This window comes from Planococcus citri, chromosome 4 (assembly GCF_950023065.1).
Source record: "Planococcus citri chromosome 4, ihPlaCitr1.1, whole genome shotgun sequence".
NCBI classification, from domain to species: domain Eukaryota; kingdom Metazoa; phylum Arthropoda; class Insecta; order Hemiptera; family Pseudococcidae; genus Planococcus; species Planococcus citri.
Genome location: NC_088680.1, coordinates 847,404 through 875,394, shown reverse-complemented (window position 1 = coordinate 875,394; position 27,991 = coordinate 847,404). Strand labels below are relative to the sequence as shown.

The window sequence follows — 27,991 nt, the reverse complement described above, 5'->3', positions numbered from 1 at the left end:
AAACGAAAATCGTTTCAATTTTTTAACGGCAAAGAAATACAAACTTAATTCTACAACACGTTGACCAATCTGGAGTAAAAAACACTGCCGGCCGCTCGACAGTGAAAAACCATGATTGGCCATTACAAAAATACACGAATAATGATAACATGATTGTGATATGATACAAATTTTCAAAAAAATTTTTTAAAAAAATACACAAACAGAAATTATACAACATCAACATGATAATATACATAAAAACTAGAGGGGCGGGAGGGGGGTCCTAATCTCAATTTCTCGACAAATTTCATCGTAAACCAGCAAGAATGATCGACAATTTTGCTCGTCACTTGTCTCATATGTCAAATTTGACGCAAATAAGCTGATCTTAATTAATAAGTAATTAAATAACCACTCACCTGAATCAACTGGTATAAACTAACTTATAATAGGTAACATAGTAACGACTCGCCTGTACCTGACTCATTCACACAGTATCAAAATCGAACCCCAGTCATCTCCCATCCGACCAATGATGACTAAAACACATTTCTAGAAAGTTCGATGCTAATCATTTCAATAGAGCAATTTTTGAACATTCTCTTCCCATACGATGACGGAAAGACCTTACACGTTTAACTAGATTCTAACAAAGCATAAAAATCCAGATCGACATCCGCTCTTCGCGCACTCTCAACAGTCCAGACAATCGAACCCTTTGTCGGGCCCAACTCTCCGGAACAGTATCTCAATTCCCTACACTGACTACACTCACCACATGGCAGCTTCCACACACGCACTTTCACGCACCACAAATCGCCCTGCGACGCCTCGGATAACTCGTATACGACTCGTTCGCTCCAAAAATCACACGTCAGTGTGTTTTTGAAGGAAAAAGTCGTGCACGAGGTACCACAAAGAACGCCATCGACGATGAAAAGACCTTTCGACCTGCGATTCGAACAATGTTAGATATCTAGTTAAACGTGTAACATCTACCATCCCTCATTACCCTTCGTTTAATGCGACCCTACCATGCCGCCTTGGTATCCCGGATGCCGGGGACGATCGCAGTAGGCATCGCAAAACCCTCCGGGTCTCTTCCGATGTTGTGAGGTCTCCAGGTTGACCAGATACCAACATCGGCGCTCAACTTAAACGACGAATTTTGAAAATAGCCAAATACATCGCCCCATCCAATTTTGATCCGAAATATTCTTGTACCTATCCAATTTAAAAAAAAAAAAAACTTCTGGTACCGCAAGCGTTGTTGTTGTGAGTCAGTATTGCGCCGTACAAGTGCTAAAATTAAGCGTAAGAATACTCGTGTATCATATACGTCCAGCTTCAAAATCCAATACGTCGACGATATTCATTCACCAATTGGAAAAAAAGGATCTCATCGTGAATAAAACGTCAAAATATCCGCGCGAATAATTCATAAAATCGATAAGTAGCGGTACAAGTAGGTATAAGTGCTACATAAACATTGCAGGGAACTTTCAAGCAAGTTCTCAATAATATGCAACTACTACTCCATCTTCATAGGGAATAATCTAGAGCTTTTCCAATAAATTCGTTTCAATCCAAATAGCAGGTGAGGGCATAATCACATTTACAAATATTTGCATGCGTAAAATACAGTTCTTCAATGAGCTAGAATTAATCCTGGCAGCTAAAATTATCACGTTCGAGCGCTGCGTTCAAAAGTACTTATAGGTCAGTGAGAGCAACGATGACCAATCAAAAAATTCGCACGTAAAAATATCGTTCAGCGAGCTAGTAGTCTGAGTAGGCACTTCTAAAATAATTATTCCGCGCCGTATCGCGTCTATCGTATAAAGCCCATAGGCCAACGTGCCAAATGCTGCGATTAAGGGAGGAGGGGGGTGGGCGACAAGTTCAATTTACAAACATTGTACGTACACGTCTTCTCGAAGCTCGGTAAAATTTCGGTTCCGCTGAATAAAATCGCCACGCTGCGCTGGTTATTCCGTCAAAAGCTGATCGCGTAAAATTGAAACTGGACATGCGGGAGAGACGCGAGAGATATGAGTTAGGTATCGCACGTTCGAAGCTGGAGAATATTCTGGAGCTGATGATACCACACGTAGAAAGGATCTACATCTGAATTCCATTTTTAGATCAGGATCTGTCTTCGCCTTCTAAAACAAAAAAAATCAACACAAGTTGATTAGAATTTTGAATAACTAAAACCATTACTTAATGTAACAATATTTTATGCCAAAAAAAAACAACTAGTGTTTAAAAGCGTTCAACTTATTATTTATCTAAATAGGTAGTTAGGTACATAGCTTTGACAGCTAATACAGCAATAAAATGATGCATTAGTGGGACGCGTAAAGAATGAAATTCGAGTCCACAGTCTTGTATTCAGCGATCTTGAAAACATACTATTTGATAAGATTACAGGATGTTTGCAACTTTTCAAAATTTTATCCTATTTAGGGGGGGGGGGGGATTTTGAGGAATCGTAAGCAGAAAAAAAGTTTATATTCGGATTCAGTGTCCTCGAAAACATACCATTCGATATATCACACGATTTTTCACTATTTTTCACATTTTGGCCCCCTTTTTGGGACACAGAGGTACATTGAAAGGTTGGTCCCAAAAAATAAGTTCATATTCGTACTCAGCGACCTCGAAAACATACCATTCGATATATCACTTGATTTTTCGAAATTTTTACCCCCCCCCTCCCCCACCTGTTCTTAGGGCACAGAGGGACATTGAGCCACAAAAATAGGTATACGAGTACAGAACAGCAAAGAGATGAAAAACACCTCGTCTTCAAGTTACCATCAATTGAATAACTTATTGAAATATGTAACTCACCAGAGAAAACTGCTTCCATCTTCGACAATTACTTTGTGAAATCCTTCGACGAGCATCATTCGCGTGTTCATTTTTTCGTTGCATTCAATTAGAAGACCACATTCTCTCCATCTTGGCAAAGTAAGTCCGTCCTACTTTACCCCTTCACGCATCATCATGAACAAGAATACCCCACCCAAAGGACTGAGAATGGGTTGAGGGAAGAGGATTTCTCAAGGAACCCGCGCCAGTATCGATACCGGGTACGTCCAGGAGAACCTGCGCTACGTCTTCCCTCGAGCGTAGCGATCTTTACGCGCGGTCCAAAAACCTAAAGTGCAGCTTTTTGCAGTACCGCCAACCCGATTAATGGCATTGCGAAGCGGTAAAGTTGGCTTATCCAGACTGTTGCTGCTGAGGGAGTGGGATCTCATGGGACACGCGGAGGCTACGCCATAACGTCCAAGACATGAGCCGGTTGCGCAACTCCTCCACCCGAAAGTTGCGATCTTTTCGCGAAAATCAAGAGAATGTGCAGAAAAAAAATGTAATTTTGCATTACCAGTACTCCACAGGCCCGCCGGCAACAATTCCCTTGGGCCACCGAGACGATCTGGTAAAGTTGGACATAAGTTATGCACAGGGACAACTTTGATGAAAAAAAATAAAAATAAAAAAAATGGAAAAAATGAAATTTACATAGAAAACTCATCACACGCCATACTTGCCTTATATTGAAACCAACCCGTAAAAATTGTTTACACCTTTTATAGAGACGGGAGAAGAATGTAAGAAAATATGAAGCCAAAAATAATGATTGAATTGAAAAAAAAAATAAATGAATAAAAAATAAAAAAGCAAGACAAAATTTAGAAATTTTCAACAGAAAAAACACGTAAATTTCAACCCCAACTAACACAGACCATATAGCAGACTTTCTCTCCGACCGTACCCAAGCTGACCGGATAGGAGAATGGCCAGGTGGAATACCTTTATTGATCTCGCCACGGCTCGGATACGCAACGAAATCAGCATCCACCAGCACGGAAGCACAATTCGTGTCAGGAAGTCCATCTGAGTAAGTCGCCACGTTGACCAATCATCCGGCTCATATCCGTCATCCACAATCATGCAGAGGCACTTCAATTAGTGGCCATCACCGACGGACAATGACGACCACTAATTCGCCTATAACTGCCAAGACAATACCCGATCCAATCCGATCCTAGCAGAAATTCCAAAAATCGCGTTGAATTCATCTTCGGAGGCCTGAGGGGAAATATCTCGCGTACGCTAAGCAACAGAAGATGAGAAAGATTATTATAAAAAATCATAAATATAACTAACTTAACTTATATGTACACTAATACCAAGTAAAAATTTCCCCAAAATAAACATTTCCCCGTGTTCATCTGCCATAACTTGAAAAAAAGTGCCACGAAATACACTAAACTGACATGATAATAAATTGCGTACAACATCGTTAAAACTTGAGAAAGTTGATTAAAAGCAATTGAAAAGGACAAAAAGTTGAAAAAAGCTCAGAAATTTGACCGAAAAAGATGAAAACACAAAAAATAAAATTTTCACAACACTGATTTTTTCATCAGCAAACATAGTTTTTAAAATATTGTTTCAAATGAATTAATTATTAAAACCGCACGAATATTGAAGATTAAAAAATCAATAAATTTCATACATTTTTCTATCGATGAAAATGGAAAAATCAAGCAAAATATTTCGAAAGTTGTTTTTAAAAAAAAAATCGTCATTTTTAATGAAAATAGTTTGAAAATGACTAAGTAATAACGAATCGATAAAGGTTGGTAATATTTCAAAATTAAAGAAAAACCTCTCAGAAATATCAAAATTTTTTAATGAATTCTAAAATGAAAATTTTAATTTTGAAAGTATCTGCCCATAAAAAAACAAAAAAAAAATTTGCAAATAAAAAATATCGTTCAAAAAATGCGTAGTAAAATTGTGCAAAAAGTAACTAAAAGCTAAAATAAATTAAATTTAGAAAAATTACAAGAAGATTGAACATTACCTAAAATTGTTCAAAATACTTGTGATTTCAAAATCGAAGTTTATAAAAGAAGTTTTGAAAAATAAAAAGTCACAGGATCCTAAAAGCAAAATTTGACCAAAATCTATTTCTTTAAAATCTCAAAAACATTAATTAAAAAAATTGATGAAATAACTCACCGGGGGAAACTGTTTCCATTTTCGACAAATAGGTACGTTGTGAAATCCTTTGACGAGCTTCTTTCAAACGTATTCATTTTTTTTTCATAACATGTTCATCAGTACAGGTACATGCTATATCTACCTGAAAAACAAACACTAGCTTAGTTTTCTACTCATTTTCGAGATTGAAGATGGGAAGTTGGGAACACACGAAACACAAGTACAGAACAAAGAAAAAAAACATCCATTTACGTTTCAATCAATTGAATACTGAAATAACTCACCAGGGGAAACTAATTTCCATCTTCGACAAATATGTAATAAAATCCTTCGACGAGCATCTTTCGTATACGTAGACGTACGTATTCACTTTCTGTTTCCTTCGTGATCATCGCCACCACTTTTATTCATAACATGAACCTTACGTATACTCTGTAGTACCTGAAAACAAACACTAGCTTAGTTTTTGGTACTTTTTAAATCTTCGGATCAAACGAAAGATCATACAGACGAAACACACAAAATACGAATAGGCACAAAACAAAGATAGGAAGAACATTAGACCATAGTATCACGCAATTCGTTTCAAATCTTAGAAAATGCCCACGACAACTAGTATCGAATCGAGTAAAAACAGCAGAAATTAATTTTAAAAACAATAGGCGCCTAGGTAGGTAGTAGGTACATGGGCTAGCAAAAAAGAAAATCCATAGTGAAAACACTACGAAGAAGGAAATAAAATTAAAAAAATAATTGAAAACAAAAGAGTAAAAAAAAATACCGAACAACAAGCTGAATAAGTTGGAACACGTCCGTTCGACACAGGGTGTTCAATAATAGCGAGCGTAACAACGCGACGAGGCGGCGTAGCGAACAAGAACGTTCGTGCTGTTGAGTCAGCAACCGCAGAGTATGATTCATCTACCACCAGGCAGTCAGGCACAATGCTATCTTATGCATGAAAATTCACAAACAACTCGCTCTAACACAAATACACAATAAGATCGAACTGAAAATCGGCAACGAATTAATTGATTACTCATTTAAACCATAAACGAAATAAATGCCGAATCTGATGATCAATTAAATGATCACGAGTTACAAAACACAATAATGATAACCTAGCTACTGTTTTTCTTTCATTTCAAAGATTCAAAAATACCAAACTATCCATCGTAAATTATTATACGAAGGAAATTCGATGTACTTACGTGAACTCGAACAAGTGAGACATGTTGTGATTAATCATTCGATTGATTATTATTACACATAAATTACAATTAAATATTTCTTACTTACAGTGACACATGTGGCCGAACCACCGCTCACATTTCTCCGATGAAATTAAATACAAGATCGTGTAAATGCAAGATTAAATAAATCAAATCGTCAACTAATTCGCAATACCATAAGTGAACGAAAATGAAAAAAAAATCGCGACATGACGGCTAAATTAATAAAAAAATTAACGACACGAAAAGAGCAGCACAATTCAACGTAATTCATTTGTCACCATGATGTCAAAAATTGAAGGTGAATGGTGAAATGAAAAGGTTGAAGTTGAACTATGCGTAATGCGTAGTGTGATGCGTCATCTCGTGTTTGCTGCGCGCGCACCGATGGCACCGATGACTCGTCATGACTGGGACATTTCTCTTTGGTTTAATTTCCGTTCATAAATTTCTTCTATGAGGATATTTTTTCAAGCCCAAAAAAATTTCTGGTATTAGAGGCTGCATTTGAACACATTTCTGAAGAAAAAATTTATACTTATGCCAATTTTTCCCTTTTGAAAACCACTAGGAATCTACTTTTAACTAAGTATCTGCCAAAAACAATTTTCAACATTTAAAGGCCCTTAAAATAAAAAGTTTTTATTTTAAGGGCCTTTAAATTTCAGCTGACTAAAGTTTTTATTAAAAACTTTAGTCAGCTGAAATGTGTACGTACTACGTAACCTTGTCTTGACCCAAATTTCACAAATCAACATGAAAAAAAAATTCAATCGAAGTGACAAAAAAACCTCTTTTGAAATCGCCATCGCGACTAAAACATTCATTTGAAATCAACATGAAAAAATTAGTTTAATATAATACCGTGCAGAACAATTCTATGCTAAACCAAATCCAAAAATAAACTCCAAATCATCTCAAGCTTCACAAAAAAATCTATTCGAAATCGCCTATAGAAGAATTCACTCAGACTCAGAATTTCCAGCTACAAAAAATCAATTTCATAATCGCGAAAAAATAAAAACGTAAAAAAAGAATTCTAAATCGCTGTCAGAAAATTTACCTACCATCACTATAAAAATCAACAAAAACTGAATAGAAAATAACTAGGTACGAAAAAACGCATTTGTGACCACCACAAAAAAAATTCATTCGTAAAATTCATCACGAAAAAAATCATTCGAAATCATTGCAGAAATATTTTCAACAGATCAAAAACTTATTTTTGTAAAAATATTAGAATTCCTTGCAAAATTTCAACACATTTAGATACGTAGCATATGACACTTCCTCGAAAATGTACCAAATTCCAAAAAATATGATCCAATTTTGGGCCCTGAATTCTTCAAAATGCTCAAAAAACACGTTCACCGGAACATTTTAATTGAATTTTGTTTAAAATTTACCATTATGTATTATAAAAACGACAAAAAATTCGTCAGATGTCCAGAAAAGAAAAAAAATATTAGAATATTCAACTCTATACCCGAAAATTAAAAATATTCATCGCAAAAAAACAATTCGAATATTTACCACACTGTTACAAATTCAGACACGAAATAAAATCATTTTCCAGCAGCATTGAGCAAAATTCGGCAAAAATCGAAATTGTTCAAGAATAAGGTACCTATAAGTAAGTTACTACAATGACGAAAGGTTTAAACGATGTTACTAGAATAGGTATTGAAATTAAAAAATGAATGAACCGAATAAAAAATGGAGAGAGAAGCTCACACAGTGAGATATTTTCAGATCTGCCCTTAATAATAAAAAAATGATTATTGAAAATTAAAAGCAATAATAAGAAAACAAATATTCAATTTTAAAAAATACGACTGTTGATCAACGACTGGGACTCCAGGAAAAATAAAATGAAAAATTGACCGACTCAGAACCTAAAACCAAACATATAACCTAATTTCATATTTCAAAGTACCTACCTAAACACTATACAGTACCTATTTAGGTGTGCTATAGAGTATAGACAGATACGCTGAGATAATTAAAATGACTAAAAATCCATAAACTAAGACATTTTTCAAGTACAAATAAGCAATACAAAACCACGTGAGGGTGATGCAACAACCCTTTCTTAAACTTTAAACACCAACGGTATAATCATTTTCATTTCGATCATCGAAGTTTGAAAAAAAAATCTACGATGACAGGAATATGAAAAATCTACATGGAAACAGAAAAATATTCTACCTGATTTGAATCTTCATCAACTTTGAAGCCAGTATAACAATTCCAGTCGTTACTTCGTTAGGTATCGTGGTATACGAATAATTCATCAACCTGTTCAAGCAAAATAATGAAAATCGATAACTATTCAACCAAGTATTTCACTACTGATTGAAATATGTATTTGAATAAAATTTCATACCTTTAAGAACGAGAAACTACGTCATCGAGTACATATCGTAATTTGAAATCGAATGAGGAAACTAGGATCAAAACTGGAACTAGGATAACAACAAATCTGCACAAACATAACATCGGCCGGTACCTAGCTTCTATAAACACATATGAACATCGACAAGTATAAGTCTACAGTCAAATAAGTAAAAATACGATAATGATCGTGTCACATAGGTTAATTAAAGACTTAGGTCTAGGTATAATATTCACCTATAAGTATGATATTTGGTAGATACTTCGGCAATTTTAGTCGCATTCTGCTTCAAAAAGCAATGTATGGTATAGCGAGCAGCAAATTAAGTAAAACGAACAAGCTAACTAGCGCCTAAACTGTAAGATCATGGAACTTGGCACATATCTACATACGATCACAAATCTGTACAAAAATAATTCCGACAGCTTCTATAAATATACAGAATAATATAATCATCAATACTACAGTTCAACATTCGATGATAATAGCACATATATAAATGGAACAATTATGATATTCACCTGTTCTATACATCGTAGATAGTTCGGCGGTATCATCTAACAGTAACAGTGTTCACGTTTTTCGAAAATCATCGTAGGTGGTCCATTCCATAAACCAAGCAATCTGAAAAACAATACCAAGTTGAAAGCTAACTGAATATTTGAACCCAAATTCGCCAAGAGTAGGTACACCTTAATAACATCATAATAATGCTACATACATACTATATAACCTTGCCTCCTGGATTCATCGCGAATCAAGAAATGCACAAATGAACAAAAGCCGGCGAATTACAAAAGAATTTAGACAAAATAAACACAACCATACCTTACGTACTAATGGGCGTAGCATTTTCAGAAAAGAGTATAAATACTAAGTAACTTCACATTCGCGTAAATACTCAACGAAAAAAAAAACTTCAGCATTTATTTTCAACTTTCCAGCAGAGAAGAGTGGAGAACAATAGGCGATGAAGCACTTCTTGACATGAAACGGTTTGGATGCGTAAGCCGCAAATCTCCCCCCTCACTACCATTCCACACAATAGACCACCGCCTCGAGACAGAAAACACTTTGAAAACTAATTCCAACTACTTACGTAAATGAAAATAATTAATCTTAATTCATATTATACAGTACTTACCCAAAGAAATCTCATTGATATTCAAATAAATTAAACAAAATTCAACGTACGAAACAGTCGGATAAAATTAGAATACCTGAACGTGAACATGGCGACCAACGAAAAAATTGAACAAACACTACGCATTTTAGCTCAACGACCTCTGTGACCGTGACCGCTCCGAGAAAAGGTTCAAGGTCTGTGTAAAGCTCTTTAATACAAGTATGGAAATAGATTATACTCTTAAGAAAGTCATAGGATTTTACATAAGTTTTACGTACTGCGCAGTGCGCGAGCAAGCATCAAATCAGCTGTTCACGTACAACGTTGCACCCCATTGGTTGCTCCACCCACCACCACCGCGTGACAACACCAACCTGCCATGCGCAGTGCGTAACACATACGTAAAATGCTATGACTTTCTTAAGAGCATAATCTTTTTCCATACTTGTATTAAAGAGCTTTAGGTCTGTGGTGGCGTGGAGGTGTAGTGCACTTTCACGTAGCTCGTTTCTGATTGGTTCACGTGATCACTTTTATTATATTTTATCTGTTTTTTCACTAGTTGGCTACACTGTTGATCAGTTTTTGATTTCTTTAATTTTTTTTCGTTACCTGGAAACGTTTCTGTTACGTTACCTAAACAAAAACACCAGGGTTGTACAAAAACGTGTTTTTTTTGAAAAAAACAAAAAAAACGTTTTTTTTTGTTTAAAACGTTTTTTTTGTTTTAAAACAGTTTTTTTCTCGTGTTTAAAACTATGTGTTTAAAACGCGTTTTAAACACGTTTAAAATGTGTTTTAAACACAAATTCATTTGTTTTGGGTTCACCAAACATGAATTTTTGAGATGTGACGTCATAAAAACGCTATAAAGCTCAAGAAATATTGAAAAATTGGAATCAAAACACAAAATTTGCCTCCAAAAATACAGTTTGTTCAATTTCACTTTTTTTCAACAAAAAACTAAAAAAAACGTGTTTTTTTAAGGAAATTGGAGTTGAAAAAAAACACGTTTAAAACAAAAAAAACACAGTTTTAAACGGCTTTTTTTGTTTAAAACATCGTTCTGTTTTTTTTCACTTGTTTTAAACGTGTTTTAAACGTGTTTAAAACATTTTTGTTTTAAACATGTACAACCCTGAAAAACACTGAAAATTTTTCCATAGCTGATCTGATAGTGAGAGCCGAGAGGAGAATTGATTGCTGATCTGATTAGGCGTATGCTCAGGTTAATTAATGCAATATTTTTATCATTTGTCAATTAATTTAAACACCTATGCTTTCACTCTTTCAGCGTTGTATCGATCGAAAGATCTCAGCTGGGATCTCTTTGCATTTTGATTCAATTCAAATTTCATTTCACGAAGGACTATTGAAGACAAGAACTAGAATCGTTCGTGAGTAAACTAAATTGAAAACTCGAATGTATAAACTATAAACTGAATTTTTCCATTTTCCAAGCAACAAGATAGAACTGGTGACAGAATGAAGGGAAAGAACCATCGCGTATTAGAATATTATCAATTAATTGTGATGGTGAATTCGAACCGTTCCATATTCCAGATGCGCTTAACAAAATGTTTAAAGTAGGCCTAGGCTTCCGATGTAGTATATCATCTCGGTAAGGAAAGATCTTCAGTTGATTACTTCAGTAATTTTTGTGGAAGTAAGTATTTTCGATTAATTTACTACGTCACCTTTACTTTTTTGTTCTATATTTCAGAATAATTACCTACGAATTTTGAATTTCGTCGTTCTACAACAATACTTCAAAGTTTTGAACTTGTATTTGATCAACTTTTGGCCAAGTTCAGCTGTCAATTAATAGGTAAGTGATTATCCGGCAATTGAACGTACCTACATTTTGCTGCGATTAAATTTCAATTATTTAAGTTACATACTTAATACTTATAATTATTTCAATTTTAAAATTTAATAATTTTGAATCTTACTGTAGTTATTCGTAAATTAGTTTAGTCTAAATTGACACGTTGATTATTATCTACATATTTTAAAATTATTTAATCTCCAAGTGATTCATGACGAACATGCGATCAACATTTTCTGATCAAGAGTTCCGATTCCTGCATAGGTACACCCATTTCAAATCGTATTAATTGTACTTTGAACTAAGTTTTCAGTCATTTACGAAAATTTTACCACTGCTGATGATCTTTTGGCGACGTTTATTCATCGTGGTTTATTTTGTAACTATACTTAAGGTATGAATTTCTAAATTAATAGTTAAGTACCTATCTACTTATAGAAATAAATATTATGCGCGTTACCTATTCATAAGATTGCTGTTCAATGAGGCGTTTAAATTTAGGCTAATGACGAACTCGTATTCTTGGTTTGTTATTGTGTGTGTTTTTTTTAGAAAGATACCTAACTTGATTCAATTAACGTTGCTTTGTTTTTTTGCTCATTTTATTAACCAATGAATTAGGTAACCTATGTATTTGTATGCATTGGAAGTTGACTGTTTAACGCCAAGAATAATGATGTGGATAGATTTCATTGTTTGAAAGCGACTTGAAATTCGATCTAGAAACACATCTAACTCAGGGCCGTCGAGAGAGCCAATGCGGGCCCATTTCTAGGGACGAAACTATATAGAGGTTAGTGAGAGGGGGAGCGGAAGAAAGTTTTGACAGAAAATTTGCCAACTGATAGGTATAGGGGGAAATACCAATTTTGGCAACTGATAACATATGTTTATGAATTATAAAATTTTCCTTTTCTGTTTTGGATTTTTGGGGGCCTAAATGTGATTTTTTAAATTTTAAAACAAGAAACAAATTGATCCTAGCGAAGCAATCGCGAAAGTTTTTGAAAATTTGATTTCGAAAGGCCTAAAAACAGTGGTATTTCTTTTAGTAAATTGATTTTGAAAAAAAAAGAGGACAAACCTGTGCGAAACGAGCAAAAAAAAGTCGGTAACAGTTCTTGAAAATTTTTTATATTTTGGTCAGAATTTTTCCAACTAACCTCCTCTCAAACAGAAAATTGTCTTTAGTTTCTCAACGACATTGTTGTTTGTACATGGAGCCTACAAGATGAACAAAAAATCAAGCATTCAACGGGGGACCTTTGATAGAATTTTGGTGAAGATCCTGTGTCAAGTGCTGGAGTTGATATATATTTTGTAAAGAAGAGTTAGAGTCTTGTAATATTGGGAAATACAAAAATGCTTGAGCTTTTTACAGTGTCTTGTTAGATAAAAGTTCTGAATATTTGAAATCGAACTAATTGTAAGTACGTATGTAGGTAGGTACTACATAAATACCGAAGCGAACATTTGTACAAATAAATGTGAGTTACCTAAGTCATTTTTCAACATTATTTTTCATGAAAAAAGAAGCACAATTTCTAAGTGCAATGTAGCTATTACCATCTCTGCTTTATATTTATTCATTTTTTTTTTTTCATTTTTCTATATTAATTTTTTTCTATTTTTTCGTGTTTTTAATTTTTTATTATTTTTTTATCCTCATTTTTCCCCATTTTTTTCCGAAGCATTCTTATATTTCTTCCTGCGAACATCTTGAAATCTAACGAAAAAATATTTAATATTACTTATCATTCTTCACTTTTTTTTTTCATTATTACTTTTGTCATTTTTAGGCAATTTTCTTCATGGTTTATAGATTAATATTTTCTACGTTAGCTTTTTTTATTATTGCTAAAATGATATTCACGTTGGAAAAATGTGAAACCAAAAAATTGGACGTTAGCCACTTTTTAAATAGGTACTTTGTTTGCCTTTATTGTTGAAATCTATGGAATCTACAGTTGCATATTTTATTGTTGCTAAAATGATATTTTGTTTAGAGAACGTGAAACCAAAACAAACCAAAAATGGGATTTTTCAAATTCTTGTGTGCATTTCATTTTTTTTTTTTTTTTTTTTAATAGGTACCCTGAGAGCATTTTTAAAAACGCTTACCAAGTGTATTTCCAAATCCGACTAGAACCCGTTTACTGTGGTGGTTGAAATATTAGGTAGGTACCTACCTAATTATATTTACGCATAGAAAAATTATTTTTCCAGCAAATGAGAGGGAGAGTTGTTTTCGTCAGCTTTCTTACTCTTACTCGGTCTGTCATTGATTGCAGTTGTTTCATGAGAAGATCGACAATCTCTAGAGTGGTACGAACGAAAAATACAAGTACCGAACCACTCAGAATAGGTACCATTATATTCATCTCACAGTCAGTGGTGCTATATGATAGCATAATGCGAAATGCTATATGTACTCAACGTATGCGGTAAAACCATATAATGCAAAACAATGATGCAACGCATCTGTACAATCTACTAAGTACATCAATGTGGTATGGTATTAAATGGCATGAAGACACGCATATTTAAACAGACATTCCACATCCCTTGTGGATTTCAATTTCACATGTCTTCTCCTTCACTATGGTACCATAACAATTAACAAGACACGAGCGAAGCTGTATTGAAAACTAACGGAAAAGTACAGATATTTGGTTGTTGAAACACCACAAACATATTTACTGCAAACGGGTTCAAAATCGAAGGAAACTCAATCAGCAGGTAGCTTATTCAGTAAAACAATTCTTATGCGTTGTTCCCCCCCCCCCTCCCAAATGAATGATTTGAGAAAAGCATGTGGCTTAAACCAACCACCTACCCCAATTTAGATACTTTTCTTTTTTTATCTGTCCAAAATCCAAAATTATCAGAAAATATTTCTTCTGAACGCAGGAGGAATGGTAGAGAACATACCTAGGTCGAAAAGCTCAAAAATGGAACGAATTAAAAAAATTATAGCAAAATACTGTAAATGAATCAACCTAAGGTGTCTGTCTACTAAATTGCAAAAATAAAAAAGGATAAGCTTTTTATGACTTATGAATGACTAAATTTTCATTTTGGAGAGACTTTTTCTTTTTTTAAATATTAAATAGGTATAGGTTTCAAAATCAACATTGAAGAGCAATTTTTGTAGAATTTTCCGCGCTAATTACTGAAAAATAATGAAAAAATTCCATAACGTTATTTTTTGTAATTTTGTAACTTTTTTTCATAACAAAGCAGTTTTTTAATGATTTTCATCAAATTTCAGCCAATTTAAACAATTTTTATGACATTTCAACGAATTTGCAAGCATTTTTGTTTTCCCAATATGAAACTTGGAGAATCTCCAAAGAGAAGCTTCAAACATAAAATATTTACATTTTGTAAAGAACAAAGACGAAAACAAAACAAATTAACCCGAGCGTAGCGGATGAGAAAAAGCTTTAAAAAATTCCAATTTTGATGAGTGAAAGAACAATGTTTTTATATGTATTGGAGGAGGTTGATTTTTTTGGCTTAAAAATTTCAGAATTGGAACGATTTTTTGAAGAAATTTCAGTTCCGAAAGCAAAAGCTCTCAACATTTCGTATTTTAGAAAGTTTGATCTTAAAAAAGAAAAACTACTCGTAACAGGCCTGAGCGAAGCGAGGGCTGAAGTCTTCGAAGTTTATAATTCAAGTAAGTATTTGTACTTTGTAAATTTACCTATCATTTTTTTACAGGAAGTCCGTTTTTTTATAACCTTCATTCAATATTATTTTTTAAAAGTTTTCACAAAACGAGAATTTTTGGTAAAAAGCAATACTTTTTTGCAAATCATCGGCAAAAAGTGATACCTATTTTCTGTAAATTTCTGGCACGAAATCGAGACTTCTGCGTATTTTATGAAAAAAAAAAATGAAATATTTTAGCACTTTACTGAATAGTGTAAATTTCTGCCAAAAAACAAGACTTTTGACAATTTTAGCACAAAGTGGGACCTTTTAGTACCTACGTAATTTTATCTAAAAAGCGACACTTTTGATAAAATTTTTTCCTAAAAGCAAGACTTTATATTTTTTTGCACTTTTCGTGAAAAAATCTTGACTTTGTCAAGTACGGTATGGCCATATCCACTGGGATTGGGAAACTTGAAAGTTACCATAACCTACTTGAATATAATTAACCTATTTACTCGTTCTTTATTCGTTAGTAGTTATTTATATTTTGTTATCGATTTATGTTCATACTTACAAAATTTCGTAAAATTACTTATTTAAAAAACAAATTTTGAGTTTACAGCTAAATTTAGAACAGGTTGTGGTTATACATATAGATACACATACATTCTGGTAACCGTGTGCTATACATTGACGCTAAGTATTTTTTTTTAATTCTCACCTACAAGTATTTCATTTCAAGTCATTTTTTTTCAGAAATTTTTAAAAATTCATTATTTTTTCTCACAAAGTAACATCATTTTTTTAAAAAATTGTCATGATTGTTTTTCTTAAAATTCGTCATTATTTTGAAAAAAAAATTAAAATTTATCATTTTTTTACTCAAAAAATATCTTACATCTCCGCATTCATAGAATCTGTTTTTCATCGACAACTAACTACTCCAATTATTGATACGTAAAACATTGCAAATAAAATCTTAACTAGAGATATCAAGTATCGTGAACAAATCTTGTCAAGTTCAAGTAAGTAGATATATGTCATACTTATGCTTTAAAAAATTGAAGAAAATTACGTCAGAAAAACGTGTGAAAATCTTTACGCTATACTGGTATATATATAATTATGAGTATTCGTGAATCAATACAAATTCAGTGTACGTCTTGACATTTCATTAATGTACATATTTTATTCCTTGGAATTCCAAGTTTTATTGATTTCTTTTTTCATTTTTCTGAACTTTAACAAAAATTAATTCTGCGAAAGGAAAATCAAGAAAGAGTACCTATAATGGACGCGACAGCAACAACTACGAGTACATTCAACGAATGGACAGGTAAGAAAATATTTTACTTTTTACTTAAATTATTTAAAGATACTAACTACAAGTTGCTTTATTTCCAGTGAAATTGGAAATCAAGTTATCAATTAGAGAAGCAATAACGATAGAAATGTCCATAACATTAGAGATCCCAATGGGATTACTGGTAATCGCAGCATCGCAAGTATTGGGCCTTCAACTAGGTAAGACAATATTTTACTTTTTACTTAAATTATTTTAATTCATTTAAAGTTACTAACTACATACAAGTTGCTTTATTTCCAGTGAAATTCAAAATGAACAAAGGTAGTAAGAGAAGCACAAACTGCAGACATAGAAATTTCCATCGAGATTCCAATGACACTAATCCTCATAGGAGCAATGAGCATCATACTAATACATAGGTACCTATGGGGCTAGAATTCACACAGGCATGAGACGTTAAAGAAATATATCCATGGCCTCCATGGGAAACCACATCAACGCAGTACTAACACGAACCAGTTGACTACTCCGGTGTTAAATTGTCTGCTATAAATTATAATAAAATCATTTCCAAGTTGCAAATTTCCACTTCCAATAAAGAAAAAAAAATGGAGAATAAAATAAAATTCCAACAAAAGCGCTGATCTGAATACCAGGTCATCAATTATTTGCCTTCACAACAAACATTTGGGGTACTTTATAGGGAGGGGGTGTTGGGTGTGTACCTAATCAGCCCCAAGGGCAAAAGTAATTCGTTAAATTAATTTCCTTCAATTTCTCGCATAAAAATAATTTTGGAAGTTTTCATACTTGCCTTCTTCAAACCAAATTTTGTTTTTCCGCAGATTTTGAGCGTAGAAACAACGAATCACAGGAAAAAATTGAGTTTTTTTTGGTTTCGTGAATTAATGAATTTCCAATGTTTGAGTCCTTTTTTTGCTTGACTCAGATTGCTTTTCTTTTTAGAAATTTAAATTTATGAAAAGTTCTTAGGCCTATTCAAATCCGAGGAGTGTTAAATTACAAGTACCTAAATCCAAGAAATTTAATTCCACGATCAGAAATTATGTTACTTTTACCCATTGGATTCAAAAATTTCGAAAAGGAGAAGCATCGATAAGACCATGTCTTGGCACCAGACAGTTATTGACTGAACCACTCTTAAAATGTTGTAATAAAATGCTTCAAATACGAATCCGTGGTTAGTTAACTCAAAATTACCATTTTTTGGGCACCAGGGGTCCCCAAAGTTGCGAATAAAAAAATAATTTTTGGAACCACTGAGTATCATTTTCAAAAACTTTTTTAGCGTAAAATATCTGGTTGAACCCGTTAAACATTATACGAAGCAATTTTTTCATTTTCGACCCTCAGGGGCAAAAATTGGGGAAAGGGTTTAATTTCTGGTAAATTTTGGAACCACCATTTTGAACCTACCCCTTCGAATCCCGCTAAAAAGCTTTTTACAGTTTATTAGTATCTGAAAGACCTCTATCCTACCAAATTTTGAGCTCAATAAAATTTTTCGCTGGTACTCAAAAATCCATTTTTCCGATTTTTCGTAATTTGGATATTTTGGGAACCCCTGGGAAAACTGGAAACCTGCGATTTGCGCCAAACGTAACGTTTTGAGGCATATATTCAATTATATAGGTGAAAAAGTTTAATTAAGCTCCCTGTATGTATATTCGTAATTTTTAACCCTGGTTTTGGTGCCCCCCACTTTGGGCACCCCTGAAAAAGGCGTTTATGCGTATTTCCCCAATCGAATAAATCGAAGAATTTACATTTGAATTGAAACACACTAGCGAGAGCTCGATAATTTTTCATTCGATTTTACCTGTAACTTTAAAAATTGAGCTACTTTGGGCCAAATTCTGAGATTTCACTTCGTTGAAATCATGAAAACGTGAATTTAACGTTTTTTTGAAGAGTAAAATCTCAGAATTTGGCCCAAAGTAGCTCAATTTTTAAAGTTACAGGTAAAATCGAATGAAAAATTATCGAGCTCTTGCTAGTGTGTTTCAATTCAAATGTAAATTCTTCAATTTATCACCAGAAATCAAATTTTTTCACATAACATGAGAAAAAGCAAGCAAAAATTCTGTTTTCTGAACGAACGGCCGGATCCGGCCAATGGTAGTATGGGTCGATTTGGTATCTAGCACAGACCGTTTGACCGACATTTCAGCACTGCATGTGCATTAGATGAGCTGGTTTAACAGGTTTTTCAATTTTTTCAATGACATATGGCATAAAGAACAAGATGGACAAAAAATATGATTTCTGACGATAATTCCAGATCCGGCTGAAGGTAGTATTAATCCATTAGGTATCAAGCATAAACCCTTCGGCCAAAATTTCAGCTGCTCAAGTTCATTTGGTGGGGAGAAACGGCCATTTTTCGAATTCACCGAAAATAAGAGAAATATAAAGTAAAAAAATTTGTTTTCTGACCGGAAGGCTGGATCCGGCCAATGGTGGCATGAGTCGATCGGCGCAAATTTGAGCTCCGGAAGTTGATACGCGGGAGAGATGGATATTTGTAGTTTTTTTCCCCGTTTTCTGAGTTGAACAGCTATATTTACCTGTTCAATTGGTAAAATTGTTGGTACCTTATTATTTCATCTCCTACTTCATTTTAGAAACTCGTAATTTTATTCTGCAACATTGGTATTTTTCTCTCATACCTATCTACCGATCGGTGAATTTTCAGTCACCCCCCTCCTCCCTCCCAAATAATCGCGCTTTCATATCCACTTCAATCCTAATTCGAGATATCACCACGTGAGCAAATCTTGTCAAGTTCAAGTAGATACCTACATGCCATAAAAAAATGATAGGATATCTATATATTCGTATTTTGTGGTATAGGTAAGGTAAGACGAATCTTTATTTTAATTGCTTACATTAATGTTTTTGTTGCCAAATTTGCGCAATTATAAAAGTCTGCGAATTTATCCTGAACTTTCTACCTAGAGGAATTTTCGAGTGACACAGAAGTTCAACTACATAGGTAGCTCTTGTCAATTTGTATTCAACCAAAATTTAAAATCTAAAAATAATTTTCGATAAATATAATATACTACAAATTTTTAATAAAATCGAAACAAAATGCAAAAGGCATATTACAACAACGAAATCCCTAATTCGAATTTGTGCAACTTTCATTAGCATTTTTTTCTTTTTTTTTCTGTTTTCAAAAGATAATAAGCAGGGCTCGGATTTTTATGCTGGAGAATTTTTTTGTATGCATAGGGGATAGGGAATTTTTTAATTATCTCCAAGATTCATGAAATTTTAATTAAAATGAGCCTAATTCGTTAGAGCATATATCGGCATACATATTTCACCATAAAATCATATTTTGGAATTTTTTAGGGAATAATAATAATTAGTATTTTGCATTTTCAGACCATATTTTATGTTTTTAGCGACTTTTAAGGAATATTTTGTTCAATTTCAAATTTTTACATCATATTAGTAAGTATTTTATGTACCTATTTGGCTATTTTTCATTTTTTCTCCGCAAAATTTGTAAAACTAACAATAGCTCACTCGTACCTTGGTACTTATTTTTTTAAATTTTATTTGTTTTTTATTCCTTTAATAATGGAATTAGAATACCTTTTCGTGATTTTAAAACACCCTACCTATATCGTTAGGGAATATTTTTACTTTTTAGAGCATATTTTGGTATTTTTTAAGGAATATTTGAGCGCATATTTTGTTTTTGTTTTTGTTTTTTTTTAGGGAAAGAATTCAATTCTTTATTCAGTATACGTTTGTGCCTGATAATAATCTCGAGATTATGGACTTCATCACGAATATATTGGAAAACGTAAGTATGAATAATACCTTTTTAAAAAAGTAAGAAAAAAAATAGAAAGAAAACTACATTATTATTTTTCCAACAGATCAACGTAAATTTCATACAATTCGTGGAGTTCAACATACCTAATATTAGTACATGAACATAACATTCAGATCAGAATTTATTATCAGCTAGTACATACACATAGCATATCAGGAGTTGCAAGCATCCGTATACGATGGTAAGAATTTTTGGAAATGAATTACCTAGGTACCTATGTATTTATATTCCCATCAATCGACTTCAGCAACTCATCACATTTATACCTAATAATGGCATACCTGAGTATTTCTATACAGGGCTTACGCCTGGTTTAAAGATTTAGCATTTAGCAATTTTGTATAAGTAACATAAGTGTAAAAATGTTTTATCGTATCATCTAATTCCAATAATGTATGAAAACGTGCTAGCGTGAAATTTATGAATTTATTTAAACGAGTTAAATAGTACACTCTTGCATTAAGAATAATCAAGAACATCTTCAATGCTTGCCTTAAACAAGGCTATTTCCCACATGAATGGAAAAAAACAATTATCATTTTTATCCCTAAAAATAGTGAAATAGCAGTATGATTTGTGAAGAGGACCTATGAAACTTTTTATGTACATAATTTTCGTGTGTTAGGTAAACATCGATATTACTTAATATTTATTTAAATTTGTTTAATTTGGACTACGGTTCTTTTAAAAAATTTCAGAAACATGGACGTGATCATGCAGAGATGTTGACAAAATTTTGTAGCATTTTGCTAGCAGTTCGGGGGTTTTTACTCCGATTTCGAATAGATAAAAATATTATTTTCGTTTTGAAATTTTTTTTCCTTTAATAATTAATTTACCTATTTTATTCATTTTTAGTTAAATTATTTCAATTTAAAAGAAAATTAAATTTTTAATAATTTATTTTAATTAAAAGTTATAATTTAAATTTAATAAGTAAGTATAGATATTTATATTTAATTTTAAAAATTTATTTTAGAATTGAAATTTACTCAGTTTTGTTCTCTTTGCTAGCTTGTATGGTAACTATTACCATATGTAGTTTGGTAATTGTTGCCTTGTGGTATGGGAGGTTTTCATAGGAAGTTTTGTTTGCTTGACTTTCAAGTAAAAAGTATCAATACGTACTGGATTTGCCCTATGGAACCAGTTTACTACATTTTTTGTACAAATTACCATACAAATTTCTCTCAGTATACCTACTCTTGATCTCGCGATTTTCAATTTTTTCAGATTTCTTACATTTTGCGAGCTTTTAAATCCGGGCTAAAAATTTGCCTCGGCCATTTTCATCGAATTGACGATGAGTAGATACCTATTCGTTGATTCGGTAATTTAATATAGGTAAATTGACCGATGAAAAGTGCGAGAAGAAGAGCCTAAGAGGGTACCGAGTGAAAGACGTGGTTTAGAGTGTAAACGATTAAACCCATCGTATCTAGGTATAGCGAATAAAGGAGGATTAGTGAATTAACCCGCGGTCAAAATGACGTGAGCAAGTTATTTTCTATTTGACATACCTATGTATTGCTGGCATCTTTATAGTGGATATAATTAGGTAGAGGTAGCTAGTAACTAATTGTTTATTTTTATCACGCATCGATTTGTCGACGTGCGATAGTGACAAAAGTCATTTTTTCAAATTAAATACAATAAATGGCAGATAATTTATAAAATTACTCCCGTTTAATTAATTGATTTTCAACTCGCTGGTGTGACGCGGTTTCATCCATTTCGACATCGACAACTACCTACTCCAATTTTTGATAAAACATTGCAAATAAAATCTTAACTCGAGATATCACCACGTGAACAAATCTTTGTCAAGTTCAAGTAGATTCATGCCATACTTATTCTTTAAAAAATTCGAGAAAATTACGTTAGAAAAACATGTGAAAATCCATACGCTATACTGGTATATATATTATATGAGTATTCGTGAAGAGGACATAATCAATACAAATTCAGTGTGCAACGTCTTATGTTGAAGTTTTACCAGTTGACATGGACGCGATAACATCCATATGGACACGAATAACTACATTTTTCCATAACGAAAGGACAGGTAAGAAAATATTTGGGCCTTCAACTAGGTAAGACAATATTTTACTTTTTACTTAAATTATTGTAATTCATTTAAAGTTACTAACCACAAGTTGCTTTATTTCCAGTGAAATTCAAAATGAACAAAGGTAATAAGAGAAGCACAAACTGCAGACATAAAAATGTCCATCGTCGAGATCCCAATGACACTAATCCTCATAGGAGCAATGAGCATCATACTAATACATACCTATGGGGCTAGAATTAACACAGGCATGAGACGTTAAAGAAAAATATCCATGGCCTCCATGGGAAACCACATCAACAGTACCAACACGGAACCAGTTGACTACTCCGGTGTTAAATTGTCTGCTATAAATTATAATAAATCATTTCCAAGTTGCAAATTTCCACTTCCAATAAAAAAAAAAAATGGAGAATAAAATAAAATTAGAACAAAAGCACTGATCTGAATACCAGATCATCAATTATTTGCCTTCACAACAAACATTTGGGGTACTTTATAGGGAGGGGGTATTGGGTGTGTAATCAGCCCCCAGAGCAAAAGTAAACCGTTAAATTAATTTCCTTCAATTTCTTGCATAAAAATAATTTTGAAAGTTTTCATACTTGCCTTCTTCAAACCAAATTTTGTTTTTCCGCAGATTTTGAGCGTAGAAATATCGAATCACCGGAAAAAATTATATATTTTTTTTTGTTTTGTGAATTAATGAATTTCCAATGTTTGAGTCCTCTTTTTGCTTGACCCAGATTGCTTTTCTTTTTAGAAATCTAAATTTATGAAAAGTTCTAAGCCTATTCAAATCCGAGGAGTGTTAGATTACCTAAATCCAGAAAATTTAATTCCACGATCAGGAATTATGTTACTATTTACCAAATTGGATTAAAAAATTTCGAAAAGGAGGAGTATCGATAAGGTCATTTTTTTGGCACCAGACAGTTATCGACTGAACCACTCCTAAAATTCAAATCCGTGATTAGTTAACCCAAAATGACCATTTTTTCGGCTTCAGGGGTCCCCAAAGTTGCGAATAAATAAAGAATTTTTGGAACCACTGAGTAATATTTTCAAAAACTTTTTTAGCGTAAAATATCTGTTTGAACCCGTTAAACATTATACGAGGCAATTTTTTCATTTTCGACCCTCAGGGGCAGGAATTGGGGGGGGGCTTAATTTTTGGAAAATTTTGGAACCACCATTTTGAACCTACCCCTTTGAACCCCGCTAAAAAGCTTTTTACAGTTTATTAGTATCTGGAAGACCTCTATCCTACCAAATTTTGAGCTCAATAAAATTTTTCGCTGGTACTCAAAAATCCAATTTTCCGATTTTTCGTAATTTGGATATTTTGGGAACCCCCGGAAAACTAGAAACCTGCGATTTGCGTTAAACGTAACGTTTTGAGGCAATTATATTCAATTACGAGTATATAGGTGAAGAAATTTAATTAAGCTCCCTGTATATTTGTAATTTTGAACCCTTTTTTCGGCTACTTTTATAAAATCAGCTAATTAAACAGCAGCTTTTCAGCTGTGAATTGCAGCAGTTTTTATTCATCATTTGCCATTTAATTTTGGCAGACGATTTCCGGAATGCACCGAGTGAAAGACATGGGTGTAAACGATTAAACCCATCGTATCTATAGGTATGTATAACGAATAGAGGATTACTGGATTAACCCGCGGTCGCAATGACGCGATCAAGTTATTTTCTATTTGACTGTATTATTGTCATTTGTCATCTTTATAGTCGATATAATTACATAGTACCTAGTAGGTAATACGTGCGAAAATCTAATATATGCTACTGGTATACATATAATAATATGAGTATTCGTGAAGAGGACACACATCGATACTAAATGTGTTTAGTACCTAACTACCTATAGTACCTACCTACGTTCTACATACAGGGTGGCCAGAAATATCGGGTACCCCTAAGAAAGTTTTTCATTAAAAATATAGGTTGGCAATGTGAAATAGATGCATATGATTGGTGGAATGTTATCTCTCCAGTCCAACAACCAATCATGTGTTATCATTATTATCAGTCACTGTGACCAACCGAAGTATTTAGTTAGAAAACTTTTTTAGGGGTACCCGATATTTCTGGCCACCCTGTATAAAGAAAGTTAAGAATGGACGCGATAATACGGAGAGCACTTGCATACTGTAACGAATCAACTTTGAAACGTAAGATAATATCTTATTAATTTTTAGTTAAATTATTTTAATTTATTTAAAGTTACTAACTTGAAGTTGCTTTATTTCCAGTGAAATTCAAAATGCAGTTATCAGTAAGAGAAGCAACCATAGAAATATCCATATTCAGCGTACAGATTGGAGTAGGACTAGCATTTCCTGATTGGAGCATTATAGTAAGTAAATCATTTCCTAGTTGCAAATTTCCAATTCCAAAGAAAAAAAAATGGAGAATGAAATAAAATTAGAACAGAAGGAATGATCTGAATACAGAATCATCAATTATTTGCATTCACAACAAACATTTGGGGTACTTTATATAGGGGGGGGGGGGTGTTGGGTGTGTAATCAGCCCCCAAAAGTAATCCGTTAAATTAATTTCTTTCAATTTCTCGCATACCTAAAAATATTTTTGGAGTTTTCATGCTTGCCTTCTTCAAGCCAAATTTTGTTTTTCCGCAGATTTTGAGCGTAGAAATATCGAATCACAGGAAAATGTTTTTTATTTGTTTCTTGAGTTAATAAATTTCCAATGTTTGGGTCCTCTTTTTTTTTTTTTTTTTTTTTTTTTTTGGGTGTTTATAATTTCTAGATTATTACACCCTACGTTTGCTTGACCCAGTTTGCTTTTCTTTTTAGAAATTATAAAGGAGGAATTGCTATAAGGCCATTTTTTGGCACGAGCTAATTATCCACTCAACCACTCATAAAATCTTTTAGTGAATGTACGAAATACGAATCCGTGGTTAGTTAGCCCAAAATGACCATTTTTTTTGGCTCCAGGAGTTCTCAAAGTTGGGAATAAAAAATAATTTTAGGAAACACTGAGTATTATTTTCAAAAAACTTTTTTAGCATAAAATATCTGTTTGAACCAAATAAACGTTATGCGAGGTGATTTTCTTACTTTCGACCCTCGGGGGCAAAAATTGGGGGGTTTCAATTTTTTGAAAATTTTGGAACCACCATTTTGGACCTACCCCTTCGAACCCCCCCCCCCCCCCCTAAAAAGCTTTTTACAGTTTATTAGTATCCGAAAGACCTCCATCCTACCAAATTTTGAGCTCAATAAAAATTTTCGCTGGTGCTCAAAAATCCAATTTTACAATTTTTCGTAATTTCGATATTTTGGAAACCCCTGGAAAACTAGAAACCTGCGATTTGCCCCAAACGTGACGTTTTGAGGTGTATATTCGATTATTTAGGTGAAAAAGTTGAATTAAGCTCCCTGTATATTCGTAATTTTGAACCCCTTTTTTAGAGCCCCCCATTTTAGGAACCCCTAAAAATGGCGTTTGTGCATATTTTTTCAAATAAATTGAAGAATTCACACATTTTGAAGCATACTAGCAAGTGCTCGATAATTTTTCATTTGATTTTTCCTGTAACTATCAAAATTGAGCTATTTTAGGTCAAATTCTGGCATTTTTACTTCGTTGAAATAATGAAAGGGTTATTTTAACGTCTTTTCGAAGAGTTAAATCTCAGAATTTGATCCAAAATAGCTCAATTTTGAAAGTTACTGGAAAAATCAAATGAAAAATTATCGAGCACTTGCTATAGTGTGTTTCAAACGTAAATTCTTCAATTTATTTGAAAAAATATGCGTAAACGCATTTTTTAGGGGTGCCTAAAGTGGGGGGCTCTAAAAAAATGTTCCAAAATTACGAATATACGGGGAGCTTAATTCAACTTTTTCATCCAGATTATTGAATACATATATACCTCAAAACGTTACGTTTGGCGCAAATCGCAGGTTTCTAGTTTTCCAGGGGTTCCCAAAATATATCGAAATTACGAAAAATTGGAAAATTGGATTTTTGAATAGCAGCGAAAATTTTTATTGAGCTCAAAATTTGGTAGGATGGAAGTCTTTCAGAAACTAATAAACTGTAAAAAGCTTTTTACCGGGGTTCGAAGGGGTAAGTCCAAAATGGTGGTTCCAAAATTTTCAAAAAATTGAAACCCCCCCCCCCCCCCCCATTTTTGCCCCCGAGGGTCGAAAGTAAGAAAATCACCTCGCATAACGTTTATTTGGTTCAAACAGATATTTTATGCTAAAAAAGTGTTTGAAAATAATACTCAGTGGTTCCTAAAATTATTTTTTTATTCACAACTTTGGGAACCCCTGGAGCCCAAAAAATGGTTATTTTGTGTTAACCAACACGGATTCGGATTTGGAACATTTATTACAACATTTTCAAAGTGGTTGAGTCGATACTAGCTGCTGCCAAAAAATGGCCTTATATATCGATAATCCTCGAATTTTCCAAAAATTATCAAATTCAGATTTTTTTTCGCATTCAGTCTATTTTTAAACTTTCTTCAAAACGTTTGAACCGTTTCTGAAAATGTTGGCGAAATTTCGTCGAAATTACAAAATTTGCCGAATTTAGTATAGAAAATTTTCCAAACATTTTTGCAATCGTAAAATTTGCGTAGCCCATTTTGAAGGAAATGTGATCAATTTTTGAAAATTAAGTTTTTGTCCACTTTATGGCTAGTCTGGTAGTTTTGTCTCTGCCACGCGCCTATTAGGTAATTAGTAATTACCTACTAGGTAATTACCTACCTGTTTTATAAAATAATAATTAATGTACCTACTTCATTCCGAAGCGGAATAAATTCAAACGACCTATTTATATGTAGGTATAAGCTTCTCGGAAGCTACATATATATCATGTAGATGAATTGAATAACTAACATACAAGTACTTTGGACAGCATGTGTCCAGCTGTCCATGCTTTGAACTTTAATGCACTTAAAATTTCGTAAATCTCTGCATGTTGAATTATTCTATAATATACAATACATACATACATACATACATAACGTTGCAGGCGAATCTCAAATTTGAATACTTGCGTGGAATACATCTGGGCGACCTATACCTATCCTCTCGATGATGGACTTGGACTCCTATCCATCATTTGGATTCCGGCACTTTCCCAGCTCAGGGCGTAGGCTGTCATATCCTTGGATTGAAGAACCGAATTTGAAAATAATTAAACTCTGGCGCGAAATAAAACGCGAATTCAAAATTCACTTCGTAGTTTATTACAAATCAAAACATTATTTCGAGAATGAGAAATATCTAGATAGGTACAAATCAGTAACTTCAAAAAAAAAAAAAAAAAAAAATCCGAACCTTATTCGATCAAATTTATCTACCACCAGAAAAAATAAATATATGTATTAGGCAGGTTCCAGGTAGTTATGTATACGGTGAACAGGCGAAATATGATTCAACTTAAATGTGACATACCTAGATCTACGTATCATAGCTTCGCTCAAA

At 33.2% G+C, this 27,991-nt stretch overlaps 1 long non-coding RNA gene across 17 annotated transcripts; it reads right to left on the bottom strand.

Moving 5' to 3' along the window:
• Positions 1-27,990, bottom strand: LOC135843242 (uncharacterized). 17 transcript variants are annotated; one of them, XR_010558273.1, is made up of 11 exons: positions 27,525-27,990; positions 24,749-24,889; positions 9,156-9,258; positions 8,871-9,062; positions 8,626-8,755; positions 8,448-8,537; positions 6,307-6,758; positions 5,292-5,448; positions 5,026-5,149; positions 2,839-4,110; positions 1-2,147 (listed from the first exon to the last, which is right to left on the bottom strand). It is a non-coding gene; the product is annotated as an uncharacterized LOC135843242 (long non-coding RNA). The 17 variants fall into 17 exon arrangements; XR_010558275.1 differs by having other exon boundaries at positions 24,749-24,856; XR_010558279.1 differs by lacking the exon at positions 24,749-24,889 and having other exon boundaries at positions 27,525-27,989.
• Between the last annotated feature and the right edge of the window lies 1 nt (position 27,991).